Source organism: Notamacropus eugenii, chromosome 1 (assembly GCF_028372415.1).
Source record: "Notamacropus eugenii isolate mMacEug1 chromosome 1, mMacEug1.pri_v2, whole genome shotgun sequence".
Classification (NCBI taxonomy): domain Eukaryota; kingdom Metazoa; phylum Chordata; class Mammalia; order Diprotodontia; family Macropodidae; genus Notamacropus; species Notamacropus eugenii.
This window is the reverse complement of record NC_092872.1, coordinates 251,530,298-251,542,830: the sequence shown is the minus strand read 5'-3', so window position 1 is coordinate 251,542,830 and position 12,533 is coordinate 251,530,298. Positions and strand designations below refer to the sequence as shown.

The 12,533-nt window shown below is 38.2% G+C and overlaps 1 pseudogene; it reads right to left on the bottom strand.

Annotated features, from left to right (window-relative positions):
• Positions 1 to 5,652: 5,652 nt before the first annotated feature.
• Positions 5,653 to 6,078, bottom strand: LOC140525023 (ATP synthase F(0) complex subunit C2, mitochondrial pseudogene; annotated as a pseudogene).
• Positions 6,079 to 12,533: the final 6,455 nt, after the last annotated feature.

Genomic DNA, 12,533 nt, shown 5'->3' with positions numbered 1-12,533 from the left:
GTGTCTCATAGAGTCATTATCTTCCACTTGCCCAATTCTAACTTTTAAGTTGTTGTTTTCCTCAATTAGATTTTTCCTCCTTTCTTTTCCATTTGGCCAGTTGTACTATTTAGGGAGCTGTTTTCTTAAGTGGATTCTTGTATCTCCTTTTCAATTTGGCCAGTTCTACTTTTTAATCAATTTTCCAAGCTGTTGAATTTTTTTCATAATATATTTGCACCACACTCATTTCTTTTTCCATTTTTCTTCTACCTCTCTTGTATCATTGTCAACCTCCTTTTTGAGCTCTTCCATGAGGTTTTTCTAGCTTGAGACAACTACAAGGTAGTTTTTTAAGGTTCTTGTTGGTGGAGCCATATAGTGTATTTTCAAGCATATTTATTAAGTGGATTAAAGGTTGTTTTTGTTTGATTTCCTCAAGCCATATATCAAATGATTTTATTGAGATTACATGGTAATAGATTTATGATTGGTCTCTTCTTATTATCATCATTATTCTATGACTTACAGAGTTTTTATCTCTAATTTATATGATTCTTTGATCTGAGGTAGAAACTGTAGTAAACATCTCATTAATTCAAGATAAAGGTGGGTGGACCTCATCATGCTGAAAATTATTCTAATATCATGCCCTTTAGCCTGACAGTGGCTAGTGTGTTTGAAGAGTTCAAGTGATTGACCAAACTGTGGAGCAAAAAATCAAGTTATTAAGACTAGTTATCTTTACTGATAGAATTTACTAGATAATTGCCCAGGTCTATGCATAGATTGCAAATAATGGTGTAAACATACTGGCTAATCACAATACATATTATTGTGCATGTAAATATTCTCTGTGCCTCTGTTTGTGTTGTGCATCCATTCTTCCATCCTAACATCTCTCTCATGATACATAAATGGTACTCCCTGTATTTGTTCTTCGAAAACTCATATTTACACTGTACTTGCTATTCGGGACCACAAATACCAAACACATTAATACAACCAGCTGCAGCTTTCACTCCCTTTTTTTCATGACTGATGGATATTTGACTTCCCTCGAGTGCTGTTTCCATCTGACACTAAGATCTAGGAGTAAATTGTGCCTGCCTGTGACCCAGTCAACATTATCGCTTGCAGTAATTATTGGATTTAAAACTAAATTTTCTATTTACTGATTCAGTGTGTTTGTATGGGTCTTGTTAACTAAAATTCTCACTCTGCTAGCCTACATGGCCAACAATCAAGTATGACTTTTATTAAACTTCAGTCTCGTTTCTCTTTTTATACACTTCACCTACTGCTTCATTACCCATGCTTTTTAGGGACTATCTAAGTTATCACCTCTCTAAATTATTTCACTGAGGATAGGCCCAGTTATGGAATATAAAGCTCATAATTTTCTTTAGGGTTTCTATACATGCTAGACAAACAAGTCAAGGTCCAAATATTGACTCTCCTTAGGATAAGGAAGTTAGCCATCATGATGGGTCATCTTTTCTCCATACTCTTGACTCTCAATCATCTCCTATCTATTTGTGGGGAAATTAAATAATGTGTTCCTTCGGATTTGACTGAATTAAGAACAGAGGTAAGATTAAACTGGCACGAACACAAGAGGGTCTCAGCTCCACTGGCATGTCTTCCAAATAAATGGATGTTTTGGCAACAGAAAGCTTAGTCTGTTGCATCCTGACAGCCAAGTGCAGACATCAGAATTAAATGTTTGCTTCACCAGCAATAGTTTTCAAATAGAAACATTTGCTTCAGTCATTGCAGCCAAATGATTGTTTGCTTATGGAGTACTTAAGATGGCCTAATGGTTTTTGAAAATTCAGTGACAGGCCAGATGCCATGTGTCCCTCTGTTCTTTGAACAAAACTAATCTCCCTTCCCCCTCCCACCCCATTCCCTCCACGCAAACAGTCAGAACTCCTGGGCCTGCCTTGTAAAAGCCATTTGAGAAACCATTTGGACAATTGGGGCAGCCGAAATTTCCAAACATAAAATTATGCTGGGCACCAGCTTTCTGGCAGCTGTCTCAGTTATGTAGATGTTTTAGGTAGTTTACATCTCTCTTTAATTCTTTGTTTTCTAGCATGGTACTGGGGTGCATTCAGAGGAGTAGAACTAGAATAATGAGAAGTCTGAAGACTAGAGTATAAGATCAGCTGAAGGAACTAGGGAGGTAAAGCTTGGAGAACAAAACACTGGGGAAGGAGCCATGTCAGGAGAGGGTATTGATTACTGCTTTAAATGTCTTTAGAGAAAAAGTATTCCATTTGGTCTACTTGACTACAAAAGACAAAATATGAAAAATGGGTGAAGTTTGAAGCAGGAAGATTTTGGCTTGACATCAGAAATAAATTTCTAATGATTGGGTCTGTATCAAAAATAAAAGGGCTACCACAGCAGGGGGCAGGATCCATTGCCCAAACTGAGAGCTTTCATTCAGTGACAGGATGACCCTTGTGCCAGGATTTTGTGTTGAAAGGGGCTTTGTTAGCTATCATTCTTTGCAGATGATAGGATAGTGTACTTAGATAATCCTAGAGAATGAATTAAAAAACTACTTGAAATAATCAACAACTTTAGCAAAATTACAGGTTATAAAATAAATCCACATAAATCACTGGTATTTCTATATACTACTAAATAAAGCACAGCAGCAAGACATAGAAAAATAAATTCCATTTAAAATAACTGTAGACAATATAAATTATTTGGGAGTCTATCTGCCAAAACAAATAATTGGAAAAATATCAACTGCTCATGAGTGGGCCAAGGTAATATAATAAAAAAATGACAATCCTACCTAAATTAATTTATTATTCAGTGCCATAGCAATCAAACTGCCAAAGATGCATTCTATAGAGATAGAAAAATAATAAAAAAGTTCATTTGGAAGAACAAAAGGTCAAGGATATCAAGGGAATTAGTGAAAAGAAATATAAAAGAAAGTGAACTGTCTATATCAGGTTTAGAACTACATTATAAAGCAGCAATGAGTCAATAACTATAGTAATCTACTGTTTGATAAACCCAAACATGATTCTCTGGGATAAGAACTCAATGACAAAAATGCTGGGAAAACTGGAAATTAATATGGCAGAAACTAGGCATAGACCAACATCTTACACCATAAGATCAAAATGAGTACATGATTTAGACATAAAAGGTGATTCCATAAGCAAATTAGGAGAAAAAGGACAAGTTTACTTCTCAGATATATGGAGAATGGAAGACTTTGTGGCCAAACAAAAGAGAGAGAGAACATTATGAAGTGCAAAGTGGATAATTTTGATTACATTAAATTAAAAAGATTTTGCACAACCAAATCTAATGCAATCAAGAGTAAAAGGAAAGCAGAAATCTGGGAAACAATTTTTGTAGCCAGTGTTTCTGATAAAGGCCTTATTTCTAAAATATATAGAAAACTGAGTCAAATTTATCAGAATACAAGGCATTTCCCATGTGGTAAATGGTCAAATGATAGGAAGGAGCAATTTTCAGATGAAGAAATTAAAGTTATCTATAGTCATATAAAAATGCCATAAATATCACTGCCAAATTAGAAAAATGCAAATTAAAGCAATTTTGTGGTACTGAGTCACACATATCATATTGGTTAATATGACAAAAATGATAAATTTTTGAAATGATTTGGGATAATTGGAACACTATTGTATTATTGGTGAAGTTGTAAACTAATTCAACCATTCTGGAGATCACTTTGGAACTCTGTCCAAAGGGCTATAAAACTACATACACTTCCACCTAGCAATACTACTACTAGGTCTGTATCTCAGAGAAATTTTTGAAAGGGAAAAGAATGCACACATACAGAAATATTTATAGCAACACTTTTCTGTGGTGGCAAAGAATTGAGGGGATGCCTATCAATTGGGGAATGTAATAGAATACTATTGTGGTATAAAAAATCATGAGTGGGTGACTTTCAGAAAAATCTGGAAGGACTTACATGAGCTGATGCTTAGTGAAGTGAGCAGAACCAGAAGAACATTGTGCATAATGACAGCAACATTGTGATGGCCCACTTTGATACTTAGCTCTTCTCAGCAATATGATGATCTAAGAAGATTCAAAGACTCATGATGGAAAATGATATCCACACTCAGAGAATGAACTACGTAGTCTGAATGTAGATTGAAGTACACCATTTTCTCTTTTTTTTTTCTCATGGTTTTTCTCTTTTTTTCTGATGGTTTATTCATACCATGACTAATATGGAATATGTTTAATATGATTGTGAATGCATAGCTTATATCAAATTCTTTGCCTTCTTGGAGAAAGGGGAAGGCAGGAAGGGAGAGAGAGAAAAATGAACTCAAAACCTTATAAAAGTGAATGTGGAAAACTATATCTATAAAGAGACTTTGTTGATCATCTAATTAACCTCCTTCAATTTAGAAGTGAGGTAACTCTAGTTATCTAGGAAGTCATTTTCTCCAGGTCCATAAATAACAAATACAAGAGGCACAGATTTTGTCTCTGACTACAAGATGCCACCTCATTGAATTTTGTGATTGTTCATAGAGGGACTCTGTTTGGAGTGATTAAAGAGTGATGGGTTTGGATTCAGAGGACCTAGTTGATTCAAATTACATTCCTTCTATGACCTAGGTTGGGCAGCTAGGTGGCACAGTGGATAAACTGCAGGACCTGGAGTCAGAAAGACTGACCTCAGACACTTAACTAGCTATGTGATCCTGGGCAAGTGTGTTTGCCTCAGTTTTCTCATCTGTAAAAATGCTTTGGAAAAGGTACATGGTCAAAGAAGAAACTAGAATAATTGGGGGAGGATAGGATGGAGGGAAACATAGCCTTTCACAACATGACTATTATGGAAGTATTTTGTGTAACTACACAGGTATAACCTATATTGAATTTCTTGCCTTCTCAATGGGGGTTGGTGAGATGGGAAGAAGAGAGAGAATTTGGAAATCAAAATTATAAAAACAAAAGTTTAAAAAATTGTTTTTATGTGCAACTGGGACTCCAACCTATCTTTCCGTTATTTATCATTATTCTATACAAGTATAATAACACATTTGTATATTATCATACTGTGTAATATAGTGCATTTACCATATATTGCATATATAATATATAAGATAAGATATATCTATCATTTATTTTATATTGCTCCCTTTTCTTCATGACCTCTACAGGCCAACTAGTCTTACCTTCCACTGTTCCTCATATTAGACATTCCATATCTTTTCTTGTTCTTTTTGTACAGGTTCTTCCTCATGATAGGAATACATTTCCTCTAAACATCTGCCTTTTAGAATATCTAAACTTCTTCAAAGAATAACTCACTCCAAACCTCTAGACAGGGTTTTTGCCTGATATCCTAAGTTGCTAGTATGTCTCTCTTTCTCTGTTGCTGCCAAAATTACGTTGAATTTACTTTGATTTCAATATATTTGATATATCTATATATGTGTGTATGTCCACATACTGTTTTTTTTAACAGTTTATTAATACAGTATTTATTTGTCTTCCCTCTGCCAAACCCTGAGCCCATGGCTTTCCCCAGGGTTACCTGGTAAGATGGAGGGGGAGGTATTCACAGGCTGCAAGAGACATGGAAGGCCCAGAAGGATGAGGAGGGACATTTAGAAACGTTGCGGAATAGAAACGGCTCCATCACATGGAAAAGAGGATGAGGAAGGCCACCATCACGCAAAAGAGCCTGATGGCCTCAGACAGGGCAAAGGCCAAGATGGCATAGGAAAAGAACTGCTGCTTCAAGGAGGGGTTCCTGGCATAACCAACAATGAGACTTCCAAAGACAGTCCCAATACCAGCTCCAGAGCCAGCTGCCCCCACAGTGGCAGCTCCAACCCCAATGAACTTGTCTGCTGTGTCTGTGTGCCTTGAGATGGTGCTAGTTTGGAATCCACATCTGGGGACAAGTGAGGTCAAGGGACAAGATGCTGCCAAAATGCTGAGGTTGTCATCTGTCCGAACTTCTGGTAATTTTAACGCCACTGCAGAGAACAGTCTACTCAGCAGCTGAGAGCTGCTCCTCACAAAGGCAGGAGTAGAGATGAACTTGGTGCAGAGATACATTGTCAAGGGGTGAGGAGCCAAGTTGAAGAGCTGCCAGCAAAGCAGAGGAGACAGAGAGGGGGAGGCTATTTATTGTTTTTTTCCAATAAAATCTAAGTTTTGTGACGTTAGTGATACTTGAATTAAAAAAAAAATCATTATTCCCAGCAATTAACATTGTGCCTGGTATATAGGTGCTCTATAAATGCTCTATATTATTAAAAAATAACTGACAGGGAAGGTTCAGCGACTGGCCCAAGGTTTTAGAGGTACTAAGTGTCAGAATTGAGACCTGGATTCCAATCATCTGATTTCACATCCAGCTCCAGCTACACTAAGTCATTCAACATCTCTCCACACTACAATGACATGTTATAGGAATAACTTAGAATCTTTCTTAACTTAAATCTGATACAGGAAGTCTTCTTTAGTTTCTAAATCAAAAATGACTTTTCCCTTTGGGGTCCACACACTCATCTATTTGACTGCTCTAAATTTTGCGGTAAGCAACATTTTGTGATAAAATTAGCAATGTCTTATGTTTTATTCCCCTACGGTCTATAGACTTTATGAGTGCAGGGTGCATGTATTTTTTCTGAACTTTGTATCTTTTTTAGGGAAAACTGCAGTCCAGTCTTCTGCATACCATAAACATCTAATAAAGTTTCATTAAGTTGGATTGAATGCCTTCCTTGCAATCCAATATAAGCTCCTGGAAACTAAATGCAAAGTGTTTCTTCTCTCATTTTTTTCTCTCTACTACTTAGCATAGTATCTGGCATATAGAGACTTTAAAAGAGACTGTTGAATGATTAAAGAAAGGAAGGAAGGAAGGGAGGAATGAAGGAAAGATAGAAAGAAAGAACAAAGGGAGGAAATAAGAAGTGGAGAAAGGAAGGATGAAGAGTAGGAGGGAATGATGAGGTAAGAAAGGAGGGGATAGAGGGAGGAAAGAAGACAGAAAAGAAGGAAGCAAGGAAGGGAGGGATGAAAAATTATGGAAGTAGGAAAGAAGAAAGGGAGAAAGGAAGTGTGAAAAGGAGTCAGGAAGGAAGGGAAAGAAGTAGTGGGGAGGGAGGAAGGAAAGAATACTTGTGTAAGTCCCTTTAAATCCAGGCTATGCTGCCACACTCAATAATGTCCTCATTACCAGATCTGCCCCTCTCCATTTTTGGTTTGCTCCAATCTCTATCAGGTGATGCAAGTAAATAATGAACAATAGAAAAATCAGAGTTTGTGCATTAGATGAAACACTGTCCTTAAGCATAAGAAAGGCTGAACTACAATTTGTCTCTCAAAACCCCTTCTCAGACTAAGTGAAGTAGAAACCTTCAGGTGTATTGCAGAAGCATACCCTCCATATGCACATATACACATGTTGGCATCTGGATGGTTCTTGTGTCATTGTTTGACCTTTCCAGGCTGTCTCCAGTTCTAGGGTAGTAGGCAATTGATTCACTCTCTCATGTACTTAAATGGATTTTGCTTATGTCTTCCTTGCAGCTGCATATTTGGTTTATTTAGACGACAGTTGCCAGTGGGAAATTGGCCACATCATATATATTATTGCTTTTATGGAGCTCTTTGTCTAATGAGAGTGACTATTCTCCCTGCATAATCACTTTTATCATTGGGCACAGTTAGGTAGGAAACTGAATGATGGAGCTCAGAGGACTTTTTTATGAATCATAGATTTAAAGCTGATAAACGCTGGAGACCATCTAGTTGAACCTCCTACATTTAGGAAACTGAGGCCCAGAGAGATTAAGTGATTTGCCCAAGGTCACACTGATAATGACTAGCAGAACCAAGATTTGAACACAGTTGCTTTGACTCAAAATCAAGTGTTTTAGGGTTTTTTTCCCCCACAGTAATACAGAGAGAACATAGAAGTATCAGGTTAGTGAGCGTGAGAAACAACTTCTAATATAGATATTTGGGGAAAGAATGGATTAGGATGATTTTATTACCAACACAGTCCTTGTCTATGAATGTTTGGACATCCATTTTGAGAAATAATAACCACTGGAAAGTTAAAGGGGAAGAGTGGAGGAAAACTTGTCAAAGTGGGTTCTCTGAACATAATTCTCACCCTATCTCTACCTCCAGACACATATGCTACCAAAATTGTTTTGCACTTACTTTGCTTATCCCAGAAAGATTATAATCTCTGAGTAGAAGGACTGTTTAGTTTTTACCTTTCAGTACTCTTGGTCTATAAGGGTATTTGGCACATCTCAGGAGTTTAATAAATGCTGACTGATTTGGTTGATATATTTATCTAAGACTTATCTTTCCTCAAGGATCCTACTCAATTTCCATATGCTCAAAGCTGTTTTCTCTGGATAGCCTACCTTGGAGAAATCCCTCTCCTTTTAAGAAAAAAAGAAGCAGATATATACTGGTAAGTATTTAACAACTGTTGGGGTTGGAAGCTCAATTCCGTGTGGACAGTCTCGGGCGGGTAAAGGTGGGAACTTCTAAATCTTAGAGCTCTCACGAGACCCCCCCAGGAAACGGCTGGGAATCAAGGTGAACCGAGCTATCTCGTGTATTTCCGCCTCTTCCCGTGAGAAACGTGATGGGAGAGAGATCTCCCCGCCCTCGAGATTGTCCCGGATCTGGGCACACTATTGTTATCTAACAGCATGGTATTCAGATGCAAACTATGCGACTGGAGAGTTAAGTAGGATCAGGGAAGCCTGAAAGCTCTCTTAGCAAGTGAGGAGCCAAAGAGGACACAAGGCTCCGCTTTTCCTCTTCTCCTTCTCTCCCCTCCCCCTCTCTCCCCGCTTGTACTTCTACTTCCAATCTCTTATTGTAAGATCTTTGCCTCCTTGGGAGATTCTTCTATCCCTCCTAAGGAAGAATTCCCCTGCACTTGTAACTAGACCCTGAAATAAAGCTCAACCCTTGTTCGACTCTGGAACGTCCTTTCTCTCATACAAGCATCCGGTTTGGCCAACCGAAGACCTCGGGAGGTGAGGTAAGAAGACTCGGGTAGCCCACAGGCCTCTAGGTCTGGCAAACAACCAGCTCTTCAAAAATCAAATGTACACATAACCTTTTTGATAAATAACTAGAGATCATTTAATCCAAATCTCTCTATTTTTGAATAAGGAAAACTAAGGGTGAGACAAGGCAAGGCCTGGCCAAGAACATCACATACAGCTAGAGAATAGAATCTTGTGAATCCATGCCTTTGTAATTCAAACATTTGTCATATGATAGAAGGATTAGGTTTCTACATTGCACAGCTAGGCCCAATGGATAGAAGCTATCTTTCACTGAAATTTAAACTCTGTGAGGAAAGGGATTGCTGTTCACTATTGTATTTCTATTGCTACAGTTTAATAAATACTTGTTGTAATGGATTGAAAAATCCTGGACTTATACGAACTGTTGCAAAGTGAAATCAGGAGAACATTATGCATGGTAACAGCAATAGTGTACTATGGTCAACTGTGAATAGCTTAGCTATTCTTAAGCAATACAATGATCTGACACAATTCCAAAGGACATCTGATGAAAAAGCTATTCACCTCCAAAGAAATAACTAATGGAGTCTGAATGTAGACTCAGGCATGCCATTTTTCACTTTGTGTGTGTGTGGTTTCATCTGTGTTTTCCTTCATAGTATGATTAACACGGAAATATTTTTTGCTTGCTTACATATGTATAACCTATATTAAATTGCTTACTGTCTCAGGGAGGGAGGAGTAGAGAGAGGGAGGGAAAATTTTGGACCTCAGTTTTAAAAAATAACATTGATTTTTACATGTAATTGGAAAAAGCAAAATATTTTTCAAAAATGCAATAAAATTGATTAGGTTGGATTGGATGGGAATGGATTGGACTGGACAATACTGGAGGTTAGAAAAAGCAGATTTAGATGCAATGTGAGAAGCTTTCTTGTATTTAGAGCTTCTTAAAAATAAAAGGGACTGCCTTACATAGTTTTGAGTTTATCCTCACTGAAAATGCTTGTGAAGTGATTAGATCATCATCTGTCAATGATGCTACATTGAAAAAATGTTGCACATCCAAAGGAGAGATTAAGAAAATTGAAATGAAGAAAATTATTGAACTAATAAATAAAACTAAGAGTTGATTTTATGAAAAAGCAATAAAATTAATAAACCTTTGGTCAATTTGATTAAAAAAAGAAAGAGGAAAACCAAGTTACTAATATCAAAAATGAAAAGGGTGAACTCACCTGCAATGAGGAGGAAATTAAAATACTACTTAGAAATTACTTTGCCCAATTGTATGCCCATAAATTTGACAATATAAATGAGATGAATATTTTAAATAATATTTTAAAAAATATATATAAATTGCCCAGATAATAGGAGACAAAGTTGAATACTTAAATAACCTCAACTCAGAAAAGGAAATTGAACAAACTATCAGTGAACTCCCTGGGAAAAAAATCTCCAGGGCAAGATGGATTTACAAGTGAATTCTATCAAACATTCAAAGAACAGTTAATTCCTATACTATATAGACTATTAGGGGAAATTGGTGAAGAAGGAGTTCTGGCGGCAGAGCCAAGATGGCGGAGTAGAAAGACGCACATACACATAGCTCTGAACCCACAACCCATAGAACATCTACAAAGAAGTAACTCATGGCGAATTCTGCACCCAGAGGCCACAGAACATTGGAGCGAGGGAGATTTCTGTTCCAGAGAGACCTGAAAACCTCTCCGCTACAGACTGGGCGCCGGGACTGGCAGCTGAGTACAGCCCTGCCGCGGCCGCGGCACCGAGAGGAAAAGATCCGAGCGGGCTTCAGGGACAGAATCTCCAGCAGCCACGTGGGTCCCTCCACCCACAGGTGACAGGGGTTGGTGAGAGGGTCTCTTTGGCGGGTCGAGAGGGGAGTGGGGTGCCCCCATAACTCAGGCCCCCTGGGGAGGCAGAAGCAGAGGCAGGAGCAGACTGGGGCTCCCCAAGCAGGCAGGAGCCTGGATCCATTGTTGAAGATCTCTGCATAAACCCCCTGAGGGAACTGAGCCCGTGAGGCGGCCCTGTCCCCATCTGAACACCTGAACTTAATCACACACTGAATAGCAGCCCTGCCCCCGCCAAAAGCCCTGAGGCTGGAAGCAGCATTTGAATCTCAGACCTCAAGTGCTGGCTGGGAGGATCCAGAGGTGAAGTGGGTATGAAGAGAATATTCAGAAGTCAAATCACTGGCTGGGAAAATGCCCAGAAAAGGGAAAAGAAATAAGATTATAGAAGGTTACTTTCTTGGGGAACAGGCATTTCCTCCCTTCCTTTCTGATGAGGAAGAATAATGCTTACCATCAGGCAAAGACACAGAAGTCAAGGCCTCTATATCCCAGCCCACTCAATGGGCTCAGGCCATAGAAAGGCTCATAGAAAATCAAGTTAGAGAGGTGGAAGAAAAGCTGGGAAGAGAAATGAGAGACATGCAGTCAAAGCATGAACAGCAGATCAGCTCCCTGCTAAAGCAGACCCAAAAAAATGTTGAAGAAAATAACACCTTGAAAAATAGGCTAAACTCAATTGGCAAAAGAGGTTCAAGAAGCCAATGAGGAGAAGAATGCTTTCAAAAGCAGAATTAGCCAGATGGAAAAGGAGATTCAAAAGCTCACTGAAGAAAATAATTCTTTCAAAATTAGAATGGAACAGATGGAGGCTAATGACATTATGAGAAACCAAGAAATCACAAAACAAAACCAAAAGAATGAAAAAATGGAAGATAATGTGAAATATCTCATTGGAAAAACAACTGACCTGGAGAATAGATCCAGGAGAGACAATTTAAAAATTATGGGCCTACCTGAAAGCCAGGATCAAAAAAAGAGCCTAGACATCATCTTTCATGAAATTATCAAGGAAAACTGCCCTGAGATTCTAGAACCAGAGGGCAAAATAAGTATTCAAGGAATCCACAGATCACTGCCTGAAAGAGATCCAAAAAGAGAAACTCCTAGGAACATTGTGGCCAAATTCCAGAGTTCCCAGATCAAGGAGAAAATATTGGAAGCAGCTAGAAAGAAACAATTCAAGTATTGTGGAAATACAATCAGGATCACACAAGATCTAGCAGCTTCCACATTAAGGGATCAAAGGGCGTGGAATAGGATATTCCAGAAGTCAAAGGAACTAGGACTAAAACCAAGAATCACATACCCAGCAAAACTGAGTATAATACTTCAGGGGAAAAATTGATCTTTCAATGAAATAGAGGACTTTCAAGCATTCTTGATGAAAAGACCAGAGCTGAAAAGAAAATTTGACTTTCAAACACAAGAATGAAGAGAAGCATGAAAAAGTAAATAGCAAAGAGAAGTCATAAGGGACTTTACAAAAGTTGAACTGTTTACATTCCTACATGGAAAGACAATATTTGTAACTCTTGAAACTATTCAGCATATGGATACAGGGTGGGATAACACACACACACATGCACACGCACACGCACATGCACATAGCGACAGAGTG